The sequence below is a fragment of the Mustela erminea genome, chromosome 7 (assembly GCF_009829155.1).
Source record: "Mustela erminea isolate mMusErm1 chromosome 7, mMusErm1.Pri, whole genome shotgun sequence".
Lineage (NCBI taxonomy): Eukaryota > Metazoa > Chordata > Mammalia > Carnivora > Mustelidae > Mustela > Mustela erminea.
In genome coordinates, this window is record NC_045620.1 from 133,596,973 (window position 1) to 133,620,406 (window position 23,434).

At 49.9% G+C, this 23,434-nt stretch overlaps 1 protein-coding gene and 1 long non-coding RNA gene across 2 annotated transcripts in view; one reads left to right on the top strand and one right to left on the bottom strand.

The window, feature by feature from the left end:
- The window catches only part of GREB1 (growth regulating estrogen receptor binding 1), a 133,431-nt gene that overhangs the window by 100,971 nt on the left and 9,026 nt on the right, over positions 1-23,434 (bottom strand).
- On the top strand, positions 13,473-17,729 carry LOC116596183. Its single transcript, XR_004288044.1, has 3 exons — positions 13,473-13,803; positions 15,695-16,047; positions 17,202-17,729. It is a non-coding gene; the product is annotated as an uncharacterized LOC116596183 (long non-coding RNA).

A 23,434-nucleotide genomic window follows, 5' to 3' on the forward strand; every position in this document is an offset into this window, starting at 1 on the left:
AGAGAACACACCAGGCACAGAAGGCTGTCCCCAGAGCCACCTGCTGTCCACTCTGAGGGCATGGGGCGGGCTGGGACAAGTGAAGAGCTGGACTGACTTCCTTACTATCCATACAGGCAAATTCCCCCAATCATGCTGACATCACTCCTAAGAAATTTGCTCCCAGGAAAATGGGCATTGGACCATATCCTTCTGGTTTGGTTAAGACAGATGTGACTCTATTCAGAACTGAGAAGTCAACACAAAATCTAAGCCAAAGCCAAGTGTCTCCTACCAGTGAATGGGTCACCCAGTTACCATGTTTTCAACGACCTTTGGGCTGCCCCGATATGAAAAGGGGAGGAAATCATTTGGTGAGGTCCTTAAGTCAGCTGGGGAGGCAGGTTGAGGTCCCATGGACCTGAAGCGATATACGTAATTACAGTGCCCAAGTCTGTCCCAAGAACTAACTTCTCAGCAGGGTGACGTGAGCCACAGATCAGACGTAAGGTGTGTACCGCCTTGGCAGAAATAGAAGCCGCCCCCGCCCTGTGCTTCTGCCCGTGTCCCCCCACCTCCCACGTCACTGCCTGTCCAAGTACCTTTCAAGTCAAGAACATAACTGTTATGGGTTAAATATGTGCCCCCCAAAACTCATTGGTTAAAATCCTAACTCCTAGCAGCTCCGAATGCTCCCCTTATTTGGAAATACAGTCATTGCTGACATAGGTAGTTGAGATCATACTGGAGTAGATTGGGCTCTGAATCTAATATGACTGGTGTGCTTATGGGGGCGGGGACTTAAACACAGACACATCCACGGGAGAACACCATGTAAACAGGGGAGCAACGCTGTTGTGAGCCAACAACCCGCTGGAAGCCGGGAGAAGGGCCTGGAACAGATCCTTCTCTAGCGTGTCAGAGACAGCACGTCCTGCTGCCACTTTGACCTTGGACGCTGAGGCTCCAGAAGTGGGAAGGAATGCATTTCTGTGGTGTAAGCCACTCAGTGTATGGAACCCGGTGATGGTAGCCCAAGGAAACCAATGCAACACATCTTAGTCCACTACTCAACCATCTTAGTTCATTCAGGCTCCTTTAACAAAACACCATAGACAGTGTGGCTTGTAACAACAAATTTATGTCTCTGAGTTCTGAAGGCTGCAAGTCCGAGATCAGGTGCCAGTGTGGCTGGCCTCTGATGAGGACCACCTTCCAGTTTTGCAGACGGCCACCTTCTGTCTGGCACAAGGGACATGGGACCTCCCCAGGGTCTCCTTTATAAGGGCACACATCCCATTTATAGGGCTCTATCCTCATGCCCTTAGTACCTCCCGAGGAACCCACCTCCCAGTCACCATCACACCGAGGGGTGGGTTTCAAAATACGAATTTCATGGGGCGACATACCAACATTCAGTCTGCAGCAAGGACTTAAGCCTTATCTTCCCCAAGAGGACCTTTCCAGGCTCCCTCCAGAAAGAGGAGTTTCCCTGCCCTGCCCTCTGTTACAGGGTTCCCCCTTTCAAACAAGAGATGGTGCACTCCCTGCAGAGTGGGGAGAAGGCCCTTGGATGCAATGACTCAAAATGAGAACCTGCACCAAATCCCTCTGTTGGGATGCCGAACCCAAGAGATGCAGAGGGGAGGAGACCAGGAAAAAGCGGGGACACGGTTTGCTGCCAGGTCAGAGTGGTGACAGAGCAGAGGACCAAGTCCCACAAGCTCCCACACCAAGGACCCAGGACAGCCTTAACCCAGACACCCTCGGTCTCAGCCTGGGCACAGCCAGCCGGTGACCACCGCTGACCCCGTCACGCGCACCCCCTCCTGCCCCTCCCAGCAAGCTCCTTCATTTGCAGTGACTTCAGGGAATCTCTATTTCTTGACCAAATGAGGCAAAATTAGAATACGCAGTGTGCTAGGGCACTCAGAGGTACCTCCATGGAGCCCCTGCGGCTGACTTGCCAGGCAACCGGCAAAGCCCGGCGAACAGAGAGAAGATGCTATTCCTCAGCCCACTTCCACGTCTGGTGCCTGACTGGGAGCTCGGCACTGGACCGCGCTCAGCAAACACTGTTCAAAATTCCGCTGGAGGCAGTCACTATCCAACAAGCTGCCCTCTGATGGCTCTAGAATGAGGAGGTGGCCTCCAGGGGCTGCGGTAGCCTATGTTTCTCTATCATGGGGACTGGCGGGCACACCTGTCGGGGGCAACTGTCCAGGGAGGGAAAGGTACTCGGTCACGGTACTGCGCAGAGACCACATACCCATGAGCTGCCAAGGAAACAAGATGAGCACTTTGGGGGGGTGGGGGGGACACGAGCCCAGACAGGGGATTCTTGCACGCTGAAACAGGAGGAACAGAGCAGGCGCTATGAAATTCATCGAGCAGGGACAGCAACAAGAGTTAGAGAGGTCTGGAAGGCTGAACTGCAGCACCCTGACGCCCCCACCCCACCCCCGTGCGTTCCCTCCCTTCCAATCAGTGAACACACCTATGCGAGGCCGCCTTCCTAATCCTTCTGGCTCCCACACGCCATACCTAGCCACCTATTCCTAACGGCTAACCTCAATCCCGCTTCCAATCAAGCTCTTCTCTCATTTCAAATCCTGAGCCCAACGGATACATGATCCATTCATTTATTCAAAAAAATTTGCGTGGGGCTGTCTCTGTACCAAGCACTGCAAGAGACATGTTATCTTGGCTTAAAGAACCTCAGCTCTAGTGGAAGACACACTAAATCCAGCGCAATAGTGAGTAACACTCTAGGGGAAAGGCCCCCAGCTCAGCGGGGAAAGGGCGGTCAAGCAGGTGGCCTCAACAAGCCCGCGCCTGGCTTAGGGAGGCGAGCCAGACAGGGCAAGGCAGGAGCAGCACCTTTAGGCGGAGAGAGACCCCAGCCTCACCTCCGGAAGAGGAAGAGACAGGTGCCACGGGAAGGCGAAGTACGGTAGGCCAGGGGAGCAGGGAGGAAGGGGGCGAGCCTGGCCATCGAGGTGGGCACTGCAGGACGCAAACCCATGCCTTCCTCCATAGCCTGGCTCATCCGGGTAACCCTGGGCCACGGCACACACCAAAGAACCTTCCAGACACATCGGCAGAGAAGGAAATTGGAAAAATAAGCAGAGCCAGATGACTAAGGAGCTTGGCTTGAGTTAGCAGGCCACGTCCGGAAAATCCCTGTGCTCTGTTCCTAGAGTTCCAGGTGGAAGGGCTTCCCAGGGCAGGGCTCCCAGCCTCCGAGCCCTCACCACACTACCCGGGTGACGGCAGCCACGGCTCTTCCCTCCAACAGGCAGAACTATCCAGAAAAAGCCCATTAGCACTGGCTACTCTGTCCCTTTTTTCCTCCTTGTGCGAGGCAGCTTCCTAGGTAACATCAGGGTGAAACTCTCCCTTGGATGGACCCCCCAAGATCTAGCCTGGGGCTGCGGGGAGCAGGGAGTATTAACTAGGCCGTTGGGCTAGTGAGTAACCACAGTCCTCAGCAGATCTGGGGTGAGGCTGTCGTCTCCGTCCGACTCGTCCACCTACTGGAGCTTGAACGAGAGGAAAGAGAGATGAGCCCCAGGGGAAGGCACAGCAGGGCTCGAAGCCCTCGTGGCACGACCCGAGTTGTGTTTTGGAAGGCACAGGAGGCTGCCGTGGTAGGAGTGTGCCCGACCATGGGGACCTGTCAGGACCCCGTTCCAGCCGCCCTGGGAGGAGCAGTCACGAAGAGTGAATGGCGAGAACACACGCCCTCCCCTCCCCAACAACCCCCCAGCGGCTGCCAAGGGAAGCTATGGCTCCCGGCCATCACCTGACTGTGGACACAAGAAAGGACGCCCAAGTTCAGGCGGCTAGAATCCAAGCCTCCAGGAGAAGCTGGGGAGACCGAAGATGGGCGTGCATTCTGGAGGAGATGCACCCGGGGAGCCCCCCAGCGGGCATGGGACTCCACCCCGCCAGGCTGAAGATCCAGTGGGAGCCCTGTTCCTGTCACTCATGTGAGACCCATTATGTCTGGCAAGACGGGCCGTCTCCACTTTTCCACTTTGAATGCCCAGGTGGCACATTTGCCAGGACAGTTTGGAAACACAGGAACGCTGAGCCCTACAGAGATTTCTTTGGGATGGTGTTCCGAAGCCTGCCCGACCGGCTGTCCTGCGCGGCCCAATCAGCCTCCCTGAGCACCTCGGCCCGGGGCCCTTGATCACAAAGGCCGGAGGAGGGGAACGAACGTCCGTTGGCCCCAGGAGTCTGGAGTGTTTCACAGAACGCTCGCAGGCTGAATCAAGACTAACGTCAGCGATTTGGCCTCTGTTCTCAGAGAAATGCGCTGTCACCTCCCGTTCCCAGGGGAGGGGCCGATGACTGATCGCTCTGCCCAGAGACCATCTGTTGTTCTGTCCTCCTAGGCAGCATTCCTCTCGGGGAGACGCAGGAGGGGCTGGCGAAGTGACCACCTTGAAACTGCCAGGTCAGCGCCCCCTGCCCTCCCTCCCTGTCCAGGCGCCTCCGGAGGGCTTCCCGCAGGAGGAGGAGCCAGATGGGGCCTGCAGAAACCTCCCAGAGGCCAAGACACAGGGGAAACGGGGTGGAGAGCAGCTGCCTCGTTCATATCTGCACCATTTACGATAAAGAAACAGCCTGATATCTTCCTGGAGAGTCCCAGGCATCGGGATATCATTGTCTGCATCCAATCATCTTTTTTTTTGTACCTACCACACTTCCTCTTAGCACGTCCAGACGCTGAGCTCTCTGGGAGCACCGTCTGCCTCTGACTCCAGCTCTGGTACCTCAGCACTGGCCATAATGTCCAGCACACGGCCTGTTACTCAGAGAACGCTGAAAACAAGACTGAGCACTGGACGGCCGGGCGGAGGGGGTGTGGACGGGTGGACGGGTGGGTAAGGGATGAAAGGCTGGGTAGGTGTAGGGCACATGGATGGATGGGTGGATGTTCTTGCTTTCTGAGATCAAGACTGAGGACTCTCAAGGAACCAGACTGATCGGGAAACGGGACGATCGTGTTAGGTTTCTGACAAGTCAGAATAGAATTCCAACCTAAGCCTACAGAAGTTCGGAAAAGAGAGAAAATTCTATGGGCTAAGAAGATTAGGGAAGACCTCCTAAAGGATGTAGGCCTTGAAGGGTAACTAAGAGGTTCCCTAAGAGCCCAGGACTGTGCTAGAGATTCAGGAAGTCTAATGATGGCAGAGATCTTCAATGTCGTTCCTGGATAAATTAATTACAACAGCCAAGATGTGTAAGACTTCCTTCCCTGAGAAACCCATCTTTCGGTTCTCAGATTAGAATCCCACGGTGGGGCCTCACTCTCCCCGCACTGGGACTAAGGTAAAGACACCCACGTCTCTCTGTCAGGAGATGAGCTATGGGCCCCCCGCAGACGCCCCGCCCCCAGAACAGATGAAGCAATGTCCTTCCTTGGGAACAAAGAGAGTAGATTTGATTAATCTGCAGAGGTTCCTGGAACCATGCCCTGCCTACTTATGGTCCCATATATGAATAACAAACAGGAAAACAACCAGATCCAAAAAGGCCTCCGGTTTTAAAACGTTCTCTTCAGCTCTGGAACCGAGAATCTGGCTTTCTCGAACTCTCCTGTCCCAGGCAGACGGCGCGAGGAAGAATCCATAATCATCTTCCCACATAACCCCTCGCTCGGCTCCTTCACCGAAGGATCCTTCCCTGGAGCTGCTCCAGCCACAGAGGGAGGGTCACTTTGACCTGATCATCTTTGTCTATAAATCTTACATCGTACTCACTTAAGTCAAACATAAAACTAGCGAGGCTGCGTAAAATGTCTCCTGAGTTGCTGGGAAGAGTCATTTCTTTCATGTTTTCTTGAGAGGATACTTCAGATCCAGTGCTGGGTCATCGAGCACCTGTGTGGTTTTTTGTTGTTGTTGTTTTTTAAGATTTTATTTATTTATTTGACAGAGATCACAAGTAGGCAGAGAGGCGGCGGGGGGGGGGGGGGGGGTGGGAGCAGGCTCCCCACTGAGCAGAGATTTCCCAATGCAGGGCTCCATCCCAGGATCATGACCTGAGCCAAAGGCAGAGGCTAAACCCACTTATGAGGTTTGTTTTTTGTTTGTTTGTTTGTTTCTGATCGCCTCTTGAGGTAAGAGGTCTGACCAATCAGCTTGCTCCGTCCCAGCGGGGGCAAGCTCACTGTGCCTTCCACCAAAACTGGAGGGGCTCCTCAACCCACCACCTTCCAAGCTCAAGATTCATTTTCTTCTCAAGCCTTAGCAAAACATGCACCTCTCCCCTTGCCCAAATGTTTTCAAGAAAATCCTGCAGGGGTCACATCTACCTAGTGCGTGACCAAACACTCAGGACATAGCACATAGTAAGTACTCGATAAATACTTGTTGAGTGAATTAACTTTTATTTATAGGAAAAGAGTTGCCTCTTTGATTTTCTACTTCAGCTCCATAAAAATTATAATTCCTTTCTTCAAGTTCTACTAAATTAAATGATGATGATTCTAAGAAATGAGTCCTTCTCCAGAAGTCAGTGGTTGACGGGGCACCCCGAAAAAAGGGAGTGTGGCCTCGAGGCCTCTTAATGCAGCCAGAACACTATTTGTCAAGGTGGCACAAAGCAGGGCGCGGTCAGCCACTTCAGGAAGAAAAACATGTGGGAAGAACAAATACAGAAAATACAAAAATTCAATTCTGATTCATAGAAATTTAGTCCTGATGCCCTTCCCAAAACTTTTAAAAGATCAAAGAATTGTTTGATCTTTTAAACAGAGAGTGACCTGCGGCTGCCCCTTCATCATAATCTGGTTCCCCAAGGCCATTCACAGGGAAAAGCTTCGTCCTCAAAGAGACTGTGGGAGAGGATGAGCCCCACACGCCGGGCCTGGGCCTCTCCAAGCCCGGCCTGCGGGAGCCGATGAAAAGCGATCCATCCACTGACAGAGGTGGGCAACAGGAGTGCCCAAAACAGCAATGCCTTCACTTGACTGAGCACTGTGAATATGCCAACCGTCCACACATTTATAAAAATACAACAACACTTCTCGGTCAGCTTTGAAGGATGCTCGGGATTAATGACCCATTATTCTGAAACCTGATGGACAAAGAGCCAAGCCTTTCCCCTGCCTTTCCCATGGAATTTCAGAGTATCTTAAAGTATTTTATTTTAGAGTAGCCAAAGACTTATGAGGGAACGTCCTCCGTAAGATTCCAGCAAATACATGAAGAAGAAATTATGAATCAAGGTATCAGGCCCTCATGAAATCAGGATGTTGGCAGGGACCATTAGCTGTGGCTGCATCCAAAGCTGAAAGACTGTGGGGAATTTTTACATGGAAAGATCAGGCTCACGATCCCTGAACCCACTGGCTGATCCCAACACCACAGAGGGGACAACCAGATACAAGCCTCCCGCCGTGACACAATATAAGGTACAAAGAATCACTCGGATGTGTCTGGCCAAATACTGAACCTGAATCTGACCTTCAGCCTCTACATCAAGCTACAATTTACTGACTATACAGGGGAAAGGTACATATTCAACAACGGCCCACTGACGCCATTAGGAGAATCCAGAAAGTAGGGACTTGCAAGAGACCAGTGACCTGGTGTTCTCAACAAATAAATGGCAAGGGGGGTGGGGGGAGGAACTACTATAAATCAAAAGGCCCCTACGAGAGTTATCAATAAAAATGTAACATACAGACCTTGTTTGGATCCTGATTCCAACAAACAAACCAACCGCGAAAACATATTAACGATACGTCGGGGAAACGGAATGCTCACTGGATAAGTCGGATTATAAGGAATTACTGTTATTTTTTTATTTAGATGCACTGGCTTCTTTAAAGAGAATATCTTTAGAGAAACCCACAGAAGTACTTTGGTTTTTTTTTTAAATTGAAGTATAGTTAACACACGATGTGACCTTAGTTTCAGGTGTAAAAGTTGACTCAACAGTTGCTACGGCACACAATACTCACAAGTGCGGCCGCCGTCTGTCCCTATACAACACTACTATAATGCCACTGACTCCACTCCGTAGGCTGCGCCACCACAGAAGTATTTCTGAATGTATCTGGGATTTGCTTTAAAATCACCCAGCAGTGAGGCACCTGGCTGGCTCAGTGTGGGCTGCAGGCGACTCTTGATCTTGGGGTTGTGCGTTCGAGCCCCATGCTGGGCGTAGAGAGTACTTAAAGAAAATAAAATCTAGGGGCACCAGGGTGGCTCCATCGGTTAAGCATCCAACTCTTGATTTCTGCTCAGACCATGATCTCAGGGTCCTGAGTTCATGTCCCATGTTGGGCTCCACACTCAGCAGGGAGTCTGCTTGGGATTCTATCTGCCCCTCCCCCTCCGTCCCTCCCCAACTCATGTACACTCATGATCTCTCAAAACAAATAAATAAATTTCACTCCTTTTTTTTTTAAAGACTCTGTTTATATGATCGAGAGCACAAGGAGGCAGAGCCACAGACAGGGGCAGGCAGAGGGAGAGGAGAAGCAGGCCCCCTGTTGAGCAGAGACCACGACGTCGGGCCCAATCCCAGGACACAAAGATCATGACCCAAGCTGAAGGCAGACGCCTACCCGGCTGAGCCACCCAGGTGCCCCAATAAATAAACCTCTTTAAGAAAAGGTTATTAAAAAAGAAAAATATATATATTTCCAAAAAAATAAATAAAATAAAATAATCCAGCAGAGGAAAAAAACCTGTATGTGGAGAGATGGGGTAGATAAAACAGGATTTCCATGCATTGCTAATTTCTCGGGATGGGCAATGCCTATCTGGAGGCTCATTATTATCTTCTTTCTTTCGTGTATGTTTAAAGTTTTCCACAACAAAAGACTGGAAAAAGGGAAAAAGCAGATTTGGCCCTAGAACTTCGGGACTCAGTGGGGAGTGGGGTGGGAGATGATAATTTCCGGCAAGCCAGTGGTGAGGAAAGGAGTCTGGACTCTGCTTTCAGGTTGTGTGTGCTCCAGAAGACCCCAGAGAGGGCACTCTGGGCAGGCAGCGGTCCTCGGGACTCTGCTCGGACAATGGCAGCATATGGTGTGGATCTAGAAAAAACAGCATCTTCAGCAAGGTTGAAGCCAAACCCCTACGGTTTATATTGGCTTCAAAAGAATGTTTTGTTTTATTTTGTTTCATTCTAAATATAGGTTAAGACTACACTGTCCTAGAAAATGACTGTTTGTTCCTGGAAGGATTGTGTGTGTTCTTGTTCCTAAAAGCAGGAGAGGCGATCCAGAGGCGTCAGGAAGGATGGGAAACAAACCTTCCCCGGCCTACACAAAGGACAGAGGGGAGGCCACACTCGGAAAGCCCGTGCTGCTACAGAGCCCGTGGGGGTGCGGCTACTCCCTGGAAAATGAACTCTGGGAAGTATTCCAGTGTCGTCCTCCTGAGTCCCAGATGCGTGGGGCTGGAGGGCAAGGCCAGCCCTAGTTGTAAGCACTAGGGTTTTTTTCTTGAGAGAATTAGAAATTCCAACTGCTAAGGATCTCTGGAGAAGGAAGATCTGGGGTTGGAAAGCAGACAAGAAGAACAGCCTGGCAGGTAGGATTTGGATCATGGTGGGGACAGACTTGGAAGAGCCGCTCATTCTCTCTCTAAGGAGAGAGCAGACTCCACCACTGGAGAAGTGAGCTAGAGACTGTCTAGGAGCCTCTGAAAACAATTCTATCTACCATGTGGTTTTGGGTTTTCCAGGCTATGATTCCCTCCTGGAACCATTTCTTTAATACATTATTGCTAAGGAACACAACCCAGGTTTAGATGAATTAAAGGAAAGAATTGAGGAAAGACCAGGATCCTTACTTAGAATAACTCAGGAAAGCACGAAATAGCCTTTTTCTCATCCACTCCAAGGCCAGCAAGGTGGCAGCTGATCTCAGGACCCCAGCCTCAAGCAGGGGCAGAAGGACGAGCTTGGTGTGGACCACCAGACCTCAAAGGGAAGGAGCGACGCGGAGAAGCAGGTGGCTGTGCCTGTCCTGGTGGGAGCTCCGTGCCGCTGGGACTCCTGTGTCAGTAATAATCATGCCCATCGCACAGAAAAGCAAGTTCTGGACAACTTCTCTGAAATAGTCACAAACTAAAAAGTAAAACGACATGGGCTCACTTCTACTTGATATCAAACATAAAGCATCTGACCTAGTGGCTAGACAGAGTAGACAGTCCCTGGAGAGCCACACTGCTGCTGTTAGTATTTTCACTCTCTTATCCTTGCTAGTGCTACCAGCTCAGCGTGAGGAAATGTCCGTGCTTGTCTTATTACCCGCTGAGCAAAACTAGTACATATTGTTTTAACGCCTTGGTTAGATGAGTTATTCACTATTTTGTAATTCTGTATCAAAATCACCATATTTAATTCACATAACTTATAAGGTGACATAAATACTTTGTATTTACGAGGACGGCTACTGTAGGTGAAGCTCTGATCCTGAAAGTTCTGAAAACCAAGGTGTTAAGTTATAAGCCCGCCATGGGTCTGGAGCGTTGGGGATGACCCCCCACCCCCCCACCCGTGGGATGTCTGGCGAGGCCTGGCTACACACACCCCATACTCATGAGCCAGTTTTGTGACTTCCCCAGGCTTCCCCGACCTTGTCCACAAAACAGGACGAGGCAAGGCCGGGTGTTGGTTTTTGGCTGGCAGCGGAAGCAGCCGGTGTATAGAGCTCAGTGCTCTGCCTGGGGCCCAGCAAGAACCAGATGTGTCCATCTGCCCGTCTGAGCTCCAGAAGCTGCCCTCAGCTGACACCTTCACAATCACCGAGTCTACCCGCCTCATTTGTATGGAAAAATAGAAACGAGGCCCCAGAGGACTCCATCATTATCCATGCCATAATGCTAAACTGGAGATCCTTTAAAAAATGCAATTTTAGAAAAGATATCTGACCTCCAAATTTGTGCTCCTACAGTTCCTTCCATTCCAGAGGGAAAGTCCTCTCTTCTTCACATACCTCATGCCACGTCCTCATGCCACATCCCTTCAAAGTGCTAGAACTCAAGACGACCCTCCTCTGTGAAGCTCTCCGTGACATTTCCAGCCAAAGGCGCTCCTCAGCATTCCTGCATCCCCAGAACACCTTCAGGGCACCTTCCTGCCTTCTACCACCAGCCAACCTGCCAGCCCAGGCCTTATTCTCTTCTTTCCTGCCCGGCCTATGTCCCAACACTTAAGCGGAAGGAGAGAAGGGGAAGGCTATATCTCCTTTGGAGAAAGCCACCCCCAATTCCTAGCCACTTGCAAAGGCATCCGGTCTTAAAAAAAATAATAAACACACCAGCTAGACCCTCAATGTTCTCCATTTGCCTCAATGGGTTTCCCATCATCCAATTAACAAGACACACTGATCCAGTGAGGATGGGCAGAAAGGACTGCCAGGGACACCGATCACGAGAAGAGAAGCTTTGATTTCTGGCCTGAGCGGTTACCTTCCCTGGACTACTGACTGTGCCTGGTGCCCGCAGGCCATCAGCACAGGCTCTGCGCCAGAGAAAGCTTCTGTGCAGTCTCTCTGCTCTGCTCAGCTGTGAGTTAACTACCTGCTCACGTGTCCAGCCCCCATCTCAAACCATGCTTCTCCACGATGGGAAGCGCCGCTGTCTACACTGTCTACACTCAAGTACCAGCCGATGCGCTGTGCTGGGAGATGCTCCTGCGAGGGCACAGAGAAGGGACCGCTCAGCGGGACCCCCATCTCCCAGGCTCATCCTTCATGTGCCAAGTGATGCCGTTCCCTCCCCCCGGCAAAGGAGCCCGGAAGTGGGTGACTGAGTCCTGCCGAACCCCAGAGTCCCAGCCCTGCCAAACTAAGGAATCAAATAGGCAAGAAAATCCACAGCACACACACTCAGCTTCCATTTTCAGAAAATATTTTCTTATATGTATGTGATGCATATCCTACATGTTTGCATCCACAGGGAAAAGTTTTATTTACTTTCTATGCCCCATGGGCAGCCCAGGCTCGTGGAGGCAGTGGGGCCGTTGTGTGTGAGCACACGCACCTCTCCTGCTTGACCTTTTCAGGATTCAATGAATTTAATCCACCAAGGGATCCCAAAGGTGAGGACACAGGCAGACGTCTTCCAACTACGCACCCATGTGACCGTCCTGAGCAGATGTGTGCCCCCAAACATCAAGCCCCCGTAACTCACGGAATCTCACAGAATCCCAGCCCGCCCTTTCTCGGTTACTGCACAGAAGCCCCCCCTCCCCAACCCCCACTCCCCACACAACAGAGGGAAGAAGCAGGGAGGAAAGGGGCATTCTCTCTTGCCCGAGGCGCTGGCAAACTGGATACCGAGTCAGAAAGTCTGAATTTAGGGGGTGCTTAGGTGGCGCAGTGGGTTAAGCCTCCAACTCTTTGTCTCAGTTCAGGTCATGATCTTGGGGTTGGGGGATCGAGCCCCACATGGGGCTCCACAATCAACTGGGAATCTGCGTAAGGATTCTCTCTCCTCTCCCTCTGCCCTACCCCTGCTCATACTCGTGCTCTGGCTCTCCCCCTCTAAAATAAATAAATATAATCTTTTTTTTTTTTTTAAATTCTGAATTTAGTTTCAGCATCGATGAATGTCTGACCTTCTGGTTTGGTTCCTCGACTCACCAAAGATGCTAGAGTCGGGAGCCCTTGTGTTCAGGAAAGCAAAGGAAGAAGCAGGAGTTGGCATCTCTCCAGATGTGCACAACCGTGTGCAGAGTCACAGAGTGCATACCAGACCCTTCCTACTCTGCCATCAAGGACTCAGGGCTTGCCTGTGCCAGGGTTTCTCCAAGTAATTTCCCCTCAGTTCTGTAGTGTGAACAGTAAGCTTCAAACGGAGGAGAAAGAAGACATCAGAGAAATCTGCAAGCACAGGGAAGCTCCCTTACAAGACTAGGACTCTGCCAGGCTTTCAAACAGGGATTGTGCAGATAAGCAAGAGAAGGGAGGTCACCCCATTAACGGTCCCTGGTGCCTCAAATTCTTGCAATACTAGGAGTCTGTAGAGGTAAGGCATGCAGGAGATACCAGTCGTGGCTATGGCCTGAAACAGCTCACAACTGCCCCCAATCCATGCGGCTGAATCCCAACTCGAGGGACCCAGGAAGGCCACCTGCCAACCAGCTTCAAAAGCCAGAGGCTGGGCCCGCCAACCCCTTCAGCTACAACTGCCTGGGCATTCCGCATCCTAGCAGGAAGCTTCACAGAGGCATCAGGTTTTCGGAGGCAGCTTGAGAAGCACACAGGGTTGGGGGACAGCCCACTAACTGACCCCTGCACCCCACTCGCACCCCACCCTCAGGGGCAGCAGCTGCTTCCCATTGCTTTGAAGTTAAAGTCTCTCATCTTTAACAAACCCTGAAAAGTCCACTCGGGCCGGCCCCTGGCTGCACCCTCTGCCTTCCTGGCATCCGCCCTCCTGCAGACACCTGCCACGTCAGCGGCGCCCTTGGACACTGTTTCCTGGGTCACGACAGACCGCCCCACAGCCTCACAGTTACCGCCAACCCTCTGCAAACTCATCCTAGTCTAGACTGGGTTTTTTGCTCTCTGCTCTCCTGGAACTTTCTACCCATATGAGTGCATTCCCCCTCGTCCATGCAGAGCTTCTTAGATTGTCTCTCTCCCCCACTCCCTGAACCCCCACGCACGCGGGGCCCATGTGTGTTTGGCTCGCCAGCCTGTCCCGGTGCCCGACCCACCACAGGCGCTGAACAAAGGACCGGTTGCAGCAATCCGCAACCGCGGCAGCCTGGCTGGGAAAGGGTGAGATCCTGCCGCTCACGACAGCGTGGACGGACCTAGAAGGGGTTATGCTAAGTAAAGTAAGTCCAACAGGGCACCTGGGTGGCTCAGTGGGTTAAAGCCTCTGCCTTCAGCTCAGGTCATGATCCCAGGGTCCTGGGACTGAGTCCTGCATCGGGCTCTCTGCTCAGCGGGGAGCCGGCTTCTCCCCCTGCTTGTGCTTGCTCTCTCTCTGTATCCAATAAATAAATAACATCCAGTAAATAAGTAAAAACAAAAATAAATAAGTTAGACAAATGCCATATGGTTTTACTTCTATGTGGAATCTGAAAAACAAAACAAGGGGGTGGCTCAGTCAGTTGAACGTCTGCCTTCGGCCTGGGTCATGATCGCAGGGTCCTGGGATCGCGCCCCACGTCGGGCTCCCTGCTTGGAGGGAAGCCTGCTTCTCCCTCTCCCACTCCCCCTGCTTCTCTTCCCTCTCTCACTGTGTCTCTCTCTGTCAAATAAATAAATAAAATCTTTTAAAAAAATAAAGTAAAAAACAAATGGATAAATAAACGATCAAACAAAAAGCCGAATCAGACGTTTAAATACTGAGAACAAATGGATAGTTGCGGGAAGGCCAGGGGGACAAAATGAGTGAAGGGGAGCGGGAGACACGGGCTTCTAGTTAGGGAATGAGTAAGTCACTGGATGAAAGGTACAGCCTGGGGAAGCCAGTCCATGGTGTTGTAATAACATCACATGGGGGCCGGTGGTCACTACACTTGCGGCCAGCACAGCATTACAGAGTTGCTGAATCACTGTGTTGTACAACCTGAAACTAGTGTAACACTGTGTGTCCCCTATATGCCAATACAGTGTAAAAATAAAGAAAAATAAATAGTAACACCTTTCATGCCAGCCTGTCACTTTTTCATTGTAGAACTGTAAATAACTTACTCGTCTCCCCACACCCCTGCACCACCCCTGCAGGATCACCAACCCTACGCACCATTGTCTTCCCTAAGGAATTAGTTATTACAGCATACCTTATGACTGCTTTTCTTCCAGTGTCTGTTTATAAGTAACTCGGACCACTTTCATCATTTGTTACAATTTATCAATTTGTTATTATCAGAGTTCCTCAAGGACAAAGTCAATATTCTGGGGCTCTATTATCCATCATGGTCTTGATGCACACGTACCTTTCTCTAAACGTATTAAATATAACAGAAAGATGTGGAAATAGTTTCAATTAATTACTGTACAAATTATATCACATCAAAATTAAAAGCGGGAAAGGAAATATTATCATTCCATTAAAATATATAAAAATGTAAAGAGAATTTGAAGACAGTAAGTAGCAGTGGCTGCTGGACGGACTAACATTTCCTGGCTTGCAAGGGGGCTCTCTGATTGTTTCTGCCACATCAGGAACTACTGGGGAGAAGCAGCGGCTCCTGCCACTGGTTTTCAGCTCATTCCCCAAAGTCACCCAAAACACCACCACCTTTTTTAAAATTCTGTTCCCCCCCCCACAACAAATTGACCACTAGAGTTTCTGAGGAAATCAATGAAAGAGTAAATGGTATCTTCCAGAAACTTTAAAGCCGTTCAGGGTATCTAGACTGGGGAGGTCACCTCATGATCCAAGGCACATGAGAAACCCCTATCCACACCGGGTTGAGGCAGGGCCAGTACCACCTCTCAGGCCTCCCAACCATCCTCTGGAAATCTCTTTTCTTTTTCCTTTTTTTTTTTTTTAATTTTGTGTATTTATTTGAGAGAGAGAGAGAGTGTGTGTGTGTGTGTGTGTGTGTGTGCACGAGCAGAGAGGAGGGGCAGAGGGAGAAGCCGACTTCCCACAGAGCAGGGAGCCCGATGTGGGGCTCGACCCCAAGACTCTGGGATGACGACCTGAGCCAAAGGCAGACGCTTAACTGACTGAGCCACCCAGGGGCCCTGAAAATCTTTTCTTTTCACCAGCTGTTGCTCCTGCTTTTCCTGCACCGGGAATGATGCTTGCCCCTCCCGCCCTGGAAGGGGCATAGCCCAGAGGCACCAACCACAGGCTGGAGAGCAGACAAGCATCGGTGTGGACGCCCACGGCCAGCGCACCAGCTGCACGATCCCGTCGGTGAGGCTTTCTCCGCCTCCCATGCAAAGGTACGAAGATAGTGAAACTTCCCCCGTGGGCTAGTTCGGATAATCAGGCACTTACTCAGCCGCCAGCCAACGGGCCTTCACTACGTGAAATTCTGTGGATACAGTAGTAACACAGGCGGCGATCCAGACAGCTCCTGGCACAAGGTTTGTGGCCAGCAAACATCTTCATATCGGTAAGTATTGCCTTGACTCAGGGAAAGGACTAAAGGAGAAACTTCAAGCGCTGAGCCAGGCCCCACTTCACACTGGCTCTGCTCACTTAAAAGGAAATGCAGGCTCTACCAAACTACAATCAGTTCAGCCCAGACAGACATGAAAAGGGCACCCTACATGGGACCTGGGTGGCTCAGTCGGTTCAGGGTCCATCTCCTGGTTTCAGCTCAGGTCACGAGCTGTGGGTCGTGAGATCAAGCCCCGCGTCAGGCTCCGTGCGTCAGGCTCCGTGCTCCGTATGGAGTCTGCTTGTCCCTCTCCCTCTGCCCCTCCCCCAGCACCCTCACTCTGTCTTGCTCTCTCTCCCAAATAAATAAATAAATAAAATCTTTTTTAAAAGTCGGGGGGGGGGGGCTTTAAGAGTATGATTCCTGAAAATGAAAGTAGGAGGAGCTGGCAGGAAGCAGGCACTTCCCGTGTGTTTGCGGTTGGGCACCGCCCAAAATTATCTTCCTAAAAAGCAGAACACAAAATAGAATCTAAAAACTCGTTCTCTCTGTAATGAACTGGGTTACAGTAACATAGAGATTCACGTGAAATGTCTAAAACACGTCACATCCCCTCATGGAAAGAATCCTGCCCCCACCCCCCAAGGCTCATCCCTGTGCCCCTGGGCTGCCCTGGGCTCCCCACCACCCCCGCAGCAATTTACTCAGAAGAGCTCAGAACATAAATGAATAAATGCAAAGTCCACAGGGAACAGCACGGGGTGAAACAGCGTCCCTTCATGAAACACTGAGCAAGTTCACCGGCCAGTTCCAGGAGGCTGCGGCACCCTGCTCAGGTCCAGTGCGGGCCCGGAGGAGGGAGCCCTGGTTCCTGCCCTCCAGGAGCTGGGCAGGCTGTGCCAGGGGGTGGCGGGCACAGGTAACATGTGACCGTGACACAGTGCGGTCGGCACAAAGTAGAGCTGTTGTCCCCGCAGGATCTGAGACTGTGAGCTACGCCCTCCGGCCTGGGCTCTCCGTCCAGCCAAGTCGCACGGCAGCCGAACAGGGGGAGGGACATGGCCTCCCCCAAATTATTCTATTTTCTCACATCTCCAGGCTAATACTGAAATCGAGCAGTAGCTTGCCAATATTCTCTCTACCTTTTCATCTTCTTTGTTTCTCAGCCAAAAGCTGGTCTCGGAAAATGTGCCAGGGACCTACCTGCGGTTCCCCATGCTCGGACTCCCTCCCAGGGAGGCGCCCGGTGAGGGGCAGAAGTCTGGCCGGTATCCATTCCCTGCCATGAAGATGTGAATCACGCTAGAGCCGCTCAACAAAACTCAGTAAATCTCAACTGTGCCCCCAAGAAACAATTTACTTGAATGATACCTCTGACATGTTCCTGTTAGCCAACTGGACAATTTTAGCTACAGTAAGAATTCTCTTACTAATCAAAAAAGGCAGCCATACCATCTTAATTTTTTAAAGCAACAACTCTATAACGGAATGTAATTATGTAAAAAGGGATTATGACAGAATACAGATACCAAAATTTGCGTAGTTGAATATTGATAGTAAAGACACCTTCAAGGTTCCTAGCACACCTACCGGAAAAATCATGCATACAATGCGATGGCATTTTGGGTAAAACGTGTATTATACATGTACATTTAAAAAAAAATAAGAACTGGGGCACCTGGGTTAAAGCCTCTGCCTTCGGCTCGGGTCATGATCCCGGTGTCCTGGGATCGAGCCGGACAACGGGCTCTCTGCTCAGCAGGGAGCCTGTTTCCTCCTCTCTCTCTGCCTGCCTCTCTACCCGCTTGTGATCTCTATCAAATAAATAAATAAAACCTTTAAAAAAAAAAAAAAAAGAGGAACTTATTCTAGGTGGGGGAATTATAGTTTTTTGTTTTGTATTTTTCTGTGTTTTATGAGTTTTTCTGCAGTGTCACACATCTAACATTTCAAATGTGAAGAAAATGTTTTCTAGTCTTTTCATCGGCAAAGTAAATAAATTTTCCTCAGAACAAAACAGAGAGGCCACTGGAGATGGTGAATGCAAATGTTATTGATCAGTTCTTGCCTGGAATTAATAGCATGATGGAAGCTTTGGTCTCCAGGGTTCCCTGTGGGGAGACCCCTTACACACTCGGGGCAAAGGACAGGGCCAGATAACAGTGTTTAGACATGTCTTTGATGTCCTCGGCCATCATCCTGGACAGCCGAACATTGGAAACAAAAGATCATTCTCGCAGTCCTGACTGCAGCAGCCCACCTGCTCCCCCCTTCTGGTACGTGCCCCCACGCCGGCCACGGCACCACCACGGGCCTCATGGCCGATGCGGTCAGCGACATCAGAACTCTCCACATCCAGCTGATGAGAAAACAATTTCTTTCTTTACTTTTTTCCCCCAAATCAGCTTTGTGTCTTAATGGCCCAGGTGGAGAATAGAGTTTATGAAAGAAACAAGCATTTATCACCATCATCATCTTCTTCTTCCTTCCAAAATTAACAATTGTGCGCTTACAGGGATTATCCTAGGGCATGGGGATTACAGATAAATTTTGCTTAACTGTGTTATCTCCCTTTTCTCCAATGAACACATTTGTGTAACAGAAAGCATTTTATCTTTTTAAACATTCATTTATCTATTTCAGAGAAAGAGAGAGATGGAGCAAGTGGAAGTGGCAGAACAGAATCTCAAGCAGACTCTCCCCTGAGCAGGGAGCCCAGTGCAGGGCTCGATCCCACGACCCCTGAGATCACAACCTTAGCCACAGTCAAGGGTAGGACGTTCAATCTACTAAGCCACCCAGGCGCCCCATTTTTTTTTTTAAAGACTTATTTATCTATTTTAGAGCAAGAGCGAGAGAGAGAGTAACAGAACACATCTTAAAATAAAACAATAATTTTTAAAATGTCAACTCGGACTTCCAAGGCTGCACTCGAGCCCTGTGTGTTCCATACACCGGTTTCCAAACGGCCAGCAGCTGCCGGAAGCCACGGAGGAGGAGGGGACACTGCACGGGAGCTGACAGCTGACATCAGTCAGAGATCAGGCAGGGCTGCAGCTCACAGAGGAGACAAAGTGGGAGCCTAACCAGGTCATGCCCATGCCTACCACAAGGTCAACTCCACCCCAAAGATCAGTGTGCCCCAGACTGACCCACGACACCAGGGTCACCCACGCTTCCCTGGAGGGGAAGGCTGCCCAGCTGCACAGCAGCAGCAAAATTCACCAGGACATCAGCCCCCCCCAACCCACCCAGATTCCCCATACCAGGCCTCACACCCCCACCTATGTGCCAGCAAGTCCTGACCTACAGTGACCCTGTGCTGTTATGATCTCTTTAAAGCCTTAAAGTATGTATCTGAGCACCTCAAATTTATTGTGCAAACTTTAGGCCCTTTTGTGACCCAATATATTTGACTCGGTAATAAAAAGCACCAATTCTTTTTTTTCTTTTTCTTTTATGTTATGTTAGTCACCATACAGTATATCATTAGTTTTTGATGTCATGTTCCATGATTCATTGTTTGCATGTAAGACCCAGTGTTCCATGCAATCCATGCCCTCCTTAATACCCAACACCGGGCTCACCCATTCCCCCGCACCCCCCACCGAAACCCTCAGATTGTTTCCGGGAGTCCCTAGTCTCTCATGGCCCTCTCCCCCTCTGATATTCCCCCCTTCATTTTTCCCTTTCTTCTCCTAATGTCCTCCATGCTATTCCAAAAAACACCAATTCTTAAAATCTTAAAAGAAATCAATGCAAAAGCAGTTCGGTGCAGGACAGACAGCCTTTCCAACAAATGGTGCTGGAACGACTGGAAATCCACCTGCAAAGAAATGAACCTTGACCTAAACCTTTATACCATATACAACGCAAAATGGATCACAGACTTATATGTAAAACATAAAATAGTGAACTTTAAGAGAAACACACACTCACAGTTGAACATCTTCATGATCTAGGGCGAGGCAAAGACTATTTAGGTTTGATGCCATAAGCACATCCTTAAAATGATACATCGATACCCGTGACCTCATCGAAATGTGCCAGTTCTACTCTGCGAAAGACCCCAAGAAGAAGATGAAAACACAAGCTACAGAACGGAAGGAGATATTTGCAAACCACATGCCCAACACAGTACCAATACCTGGGATTTTTTTTTTTTTTGAACTCTCAAAACTCAACAGTTAAACTATAAAGAGACATTTTGCCAAAAAAGAAGGACACATGGCAAATAAGCCATGAAAAGATGGTCCGCCTCACCGGCCACCAGGAATATACAAATTAAAACCACAGAGATATAAGTAGACACCCATCAGGGTGGCGTAGACACCCATCAGGGTGGCAAAAACACAAAAGGGCAACATCGCCAAATGCTGAGTATGCAGAGAAACTGGGCCCTCACACAACAGTGGTGGGAGGTGATGCGATAAAGCCATCCTGGAGAACTGTTCTCCAGTTCCTTATCAAATTAAACAGACAAACTACCATAAGATCCAACAACTGGACCCTTGGATATTTATTCCCCAAAAACTAACACTTACATTTACACAAAAACCTAAAATGTTCACACTAGCTTGATTCGTAACAGCCAAAAACTGGCAGCAATTCAGATATCCTGTAATGGGTTCATGGTTCAGCACACCGTGGTACATCCACAGCGTGGCACAGACTCAACAATGAAACAGAATCAAGGACGGACACTCAAAACAACGGATGTCAGTCTCCAGGGGATTACGCGAAGTGGGGACGAGGAGGGAGCCCGTCTCAAGAGATCACATCCTGCATAATCCCGTGTGTGAAACATTTGTGACTCAACCGAGTTACAGAACTGGAGAACAGAACTGTGACTGCCAGGCCTCGGGGACTGAAGGATAGGAGTGGGGAAGGGGCAGCTGGGTTCCTGAAAGAGCAACATGAGGGCTCCATGCAGGGACGGCACAATCAGAGTGATACCGTACGACGGCTTTGCAAGATGCTGCCGTTGGGAGAAACGGAGGGGAGAGTACATAGGAGCTCTGCATTAGCTCTTGCAACTACATGTGAATCTGTAATTATCTCAAAATAAAATGTTAATGAAAAATAACAATTGATCAGCATTTTGTAAAAAATATTCTTCTCGCTAGTGACTTGCATTAACACTCTGGCATCTGAGCAGCAGAGAATGCTTTGTCCAGACGCCCTGCTTTGGGAATTAGATATTCAAGTGCAGACATAGGGCTGGAGAAGATGCGGTGTTATCCCTTGCCTTTGTCTCCGCGTGAGAAGCCCCCTGGGAATTCGCAAGCTTTACACAGTATAAACGGGGATTGGAACGGAGCTTCCAAGGGCTAAGTCTGAACCTGTTCCTTTTCACCCATGCAAATGACCTCAGATAAATATAAGTGGAGGGGGTTAAAATCGCAACAAGGCATTTTTGTTCCCTTCCATGGTGATCAAATAATTGAAAGAAGGCCCTAGTGGTGACCCCAGCCTCAGTCTGAGAGGTTTTTGCAGCCCCATGAATTGAGAGCAGCGCACGGTGTGGCCGGCGCCTCGGCTCACCAGTGCGAGAGCGAGGCATGGAGACTTTCTGGGCAGAAACGGGGTTCCTGTTATTTTTTTTATTTTATTTTTTAAATATTTTATCTATTTATTAGAGAGACAGAGAGCATAAGCAGGCAAAGCAGCAGGCAGAGGGAGAGGGAGAAGCAGGTTCTCCCCTGAGCTGGGAGCCGGATGCAGGGCTCGATCCCAGGATCCTGGGATCATGACCTGAGCCAAAGGCAGCCGCTTAACTGACTGAGCCAACCAGGCACCCCAGAAACGGGGTTTCTGAGAACAATTTCCACAGCAACTGTACCATAGAAGGGCAAGGATGGACAGGGCTCTGCAGTCAGACCCAGAGCCAGGGACGCACAAAATTGAGTTGTATGGCCTTTGGGAGCTTTAACTTCTTTAACCTCTCAGAACTAAGCACCCCCGCGGGAGAGCACCTCGAAGGCCATCCCCCAAGACAGACTGCAGGTGTGTCCTCAGCATCTGGCTCACACACGGCATGCTGAATTCTTGCAACCACCCTGTGAGGCATTTATTACCAATGGCCCCATTCTACAGATGAAGAAACAAGCCTAGAGAGGGTTCAGCAGCTTGCCCGAGTATAGCTGGGCTCAAGTTTGACACTGGGTTTGCATGACTCCAGACAACCAGCTCTTAACACTCCCCTTACGTTAAGCACCTAGCACACCATCACTGACATAGAAGTAGGACCATTAACTAAAAGCAAGGTCAACTAAGGAAGCCAGAAGTCGGCAGCTGCGTCCAGGATGGTCTCCAGATTTATAGATCGAAGATCCCTTCCACTGACCTCTTGCCAAGGCAGTTCTAAAGCAGCTTCTAGAGCAGCGCTTCTCCACCTTTAGCACTGATAAGACTCATCTGGAGCACTCCTGAAAACAAATTCCCGGGCCCCCCCCAGCAGGGACTCTGAATTCAGAAAATCGGGGAGGGGGGTTACCGGAGAATTTACATTTACGATTTACATCTAACGATTTCCCAAGTGATGCTGATACAGCTGGTCCATGTCCTACAACTCCAAAGCTTCATGGGTCTGTGGGATGGGAGGTCAGGGAAAATGGCTTCAGGGTGGGGTACACTCAGACCCAAAGGCCCATCTTCTCAGCCAAAATCTGTCCAGCCCCCACTACCACTTTGGAGCCAGACAAAAATGGGTTCTCCAATACATGCTGCCCATATAACCAGTCCACTGGCTTTTCTCACCTCTATTCCAACTTTACAATGGGAACACAACTCTCTTTACCAAGTAAGGATTAAAGGAGGTGAAATATGTCAAGTACTTAAGCTCAGGACAAAGTCAGTAACGATCTATCTCATCCCTCACTTTTTCTCAGTCAGATTCAGTTTCCCTACCTCCCCAAACATACCAGCCCAAATTCTACTTTTTGCGTGTCTGTAGGCATTAGTAGGGATAACAACAATACTTTCTATCTCTATAGTTTACAGACTGCCTCATGAGGGCAGGGCCCATGGCTTTTATACACTGTGTGTCCCTCACCTACCACATACACCTACCGCAAAATCTGGCATAGAGTAAGCATTCAATATGGGTTTATTAATCAAACAAACAGGTTGAATTTGCTGTCCAACTAACATTTTGAGAAAAAAATTACACCTTCAGAGATGAGAAATTACCATAGTTCTCACTTTCTGCTCAACCAAGAACCTTTCCTCTCTGCTAAAGTCTAAGGGATGCTGTAGACAGTCGAGAATTAACAGGAGGAGGGGCGCCTGGATGGCTCAGTGGTTTAAAGCCTCTGCCTTCGGCTCAGGTCATAATCTCCGGGCCCTGGGATTGAGCCCCGCATCAGGCTCTCTGCTCAGCAGGGAGCCGGCTCCCCCT